Below are 2,816 nucleotides of genomic sequence, written 5' to 3' on the forward strand. Positions count from 1 at the left end.
ACTTGAAGCCAGTGAACAACCAGGGGAGATTATAGAGTGCTAATATAAAGTAATTGGTAAGTAAGGGGTGCTGCACCAATACAAGCTTCCAGATGAAGCCATACATAGAGCTGGATGCACTCATGTCAGCAGTCCCTCAATATGGGAATGGCAATCTTCCAGTAAATAAGGAAGTTATCAGCAGGGATCCTGGTTTTCTCTGATTAAAAAAAAATCCCCAATTTTAAGATTTAAAAAAGTAACCCAAAATCCACACCACTATATATATATATATATATACACACACATATATACATACATACACACACACACACACACACACTAAACACCACTATATGTGTGTGTGTGTGTGTGTGTGTGTATGTATATATATATATATATATATACACATACACACACACACACATTTTAATCACAGAAAAATGTGACTTTGGGTTACTTTTTTAATCCAAAAATTTGGGATTTTTTTATCAGAGAAAACCAGGATCCCTGGTTATCAATGAGTCTGTAGACAATCAACAAGGTTGATCTAAGATCTGCATGTTCGACTGCATACATGGCAAATAGTTCTGGAAGGAAGGAGTAGATCCTGGTGATGTTGGGTCATTGCTCTTCCCTTTGCCTCTCATCTATCTGTCTCCATAGTGAAAGATTGATGCTTTGTTGTTTCTCATGGTTCCACTGGGGACAATTCAGTTTTTGAGTCTCCCGGGTACTAATGCTGATATTACATTTCTTTGGATTGGCCTTCCTCTAGAGCAGTGACCACTGGTGAGTTAAAAGTACAGGACCTGTTTTGGGAGCCAGTTGTTAGGCAACATTAGGACATATGCTATCCAATAAAGCTGGTGCTGTGTAAGCATGGCTTCAATGCTGGTGGTGTCTTCTTGAGCGAGGGTGCTGGTGTTGGTCCACCTGTCCTTCTAATTGATTTGGAGGATTTATCCAAGTCACTGCTGATGGTAACATTCTAAGGCTTTCAGGTGTTTCTGATATGCTGTCCAACTATCACAGCTAGATAACAGGGTAAGAATAAAAACAGCCTGGTAGATGAGAAGTTGTTTTCGGTCTTGATGTCATGATCATCCAAAAACATGATTTCAAAGATGTCTAAAGGCAGCCCTGGCAGATTTTATGTAGTCTGAATATTGTCATCTGTTTATTTTTAGGAAAGTAGGGGAAATGTTGGGATTACCCTCTAACTGAAATATGTGGAAGAGCTGCTGGTTGATTTGGGGTGGGTTGGGAAAATATCATGAAGTTGGCAGTGGGTCCAGGCACTTCATATGCTTCACAGAAGCAACCAAGAGTGCCCTGGAGCACTAAATTGAGTGGGCACATGCAATGCAATTATCAGCATATTGAAGATCAGTAATGGAGGTATTGGTTATTTTGGATTTGGAATGCAACTTGATGTTGAAGAAATTGTTGTCCATGCAATCCAGGTGGAAGCCTATCAGCAACGAGATGCAGAATAGCTGTAATACATATGGAAAACAGTGTTGGTGTAATCACACATCCTTGTTTGACTCTGATTCTAATACTAAAGAGGTCTGTTTCTGAGCCATTGCTTAAGATAATTGCTGTCATGTAATTGTGAAGAAGTGTCATGATGGTAACAAATTTTGATGGGCATCTAAATTCATTGGGATAGGCCATAGGGCCTCTCTGCTGATTGAATCAAAGGCCTTAGTCAGGTCAATGATGGTCATGTAAAGATCTCTATGTTGCTCATGGCACCTCTCCTGCAGCTATCTTGCAATAATGTGTGTATCTACTGTACCTCAGAGTGGCCTGAAATTACATTGGGAGTTGAGTAGAAGCTCCTCAGCAAGGAAAGCGAGTCTGTTGAAGAGAATGAGGGGTGCTGGCTACACTGTTCACCTTCAAAAGGGATACCCTTGCTTATAGCAGTTTCTAATCACACTCTTAATTGCAAAACCAATTAAAAATCAGCAAATGCAACCCTCCATCACCCTTAGTTGTTACCTCTGCCTTCCTCTATCACCTGACAGAGATCTGGACACTTTTACCCAGTTAGCCCTCTGCTGTGCCCCATTTCATTACCATACTAGAAGAGGGGGATCTGTTACTCTCAGGGAGCAAGCAGTAAGGTTCGTTTTCTGAATGGTGGCTGTGGTTCAGGCTCTGGGTGTCCAGGCTGCACCAGCAAGGATACCTGGAGCTTTACGCACACAGCTCTGCTTATTGAACTAGGAACGAACTGATCCAAGTCAAGGCTGCATCTGCATCTAGTCTGACAGCCAGGAATTCTGGGCTGCGGGGCGTTGACAGCTGGCACCGCCGTGCCCGTGAGGGGCTTGCAGCTTAGCCACACTCCTCCTCCTAGGAAGCAGCGCTGGGGCTGCGGGACTCCGCACTTGAGATTGCACCAGCGAGCCCTGCCGAGTGGCTATGCTGGGACCCGAGTTCACACGCAGATTTGTGCTGCGAGTGGGGAGAAACGCATCTCCTTTAGTTTTGTTCCTCTCTGGTCTCGCCTGGCAGAGCAGCCCGACTTGCCAGGACTCACCTCCCGTGTCCATAAGCCTCCACGCGGTCCAGCGTGATAACACGGAGGCGGGGTGCAGCCCCGCACACGGGCCGAGCACAGGGACTGTCCGCCCCCGGCCGGGCTGCAGCTGGAGCCGAGCTGTGCGCAGCCGGCCCGGGGCTCACGGCCGGCGCACAGAGACGCCCCGGCGACGGGGGTGGTGGCACCGGCACCTGCGCCCATTTGAAGCGGGCGGGCTCGGGACCCGCCCCCGGCCCGGCCGCGGGGCTACAAAAGGGCGGGTGCGGGGGCGGGCGCCCGG

This window comes from Alligator sinensis, unplaced genomic scaffold, assembly GCF_000455745.1.
Source record: "Alligator sinensis unplaced genomic scaffold, ASM45574v1 scaffold717_1, whole genome shotgun sequence".
Classification (NCBI taxonomy): Eukaryota; Metazoa; Chordata; order Crocodylia; family Alligatoridae; genus Alligator; species Alligator sinensis.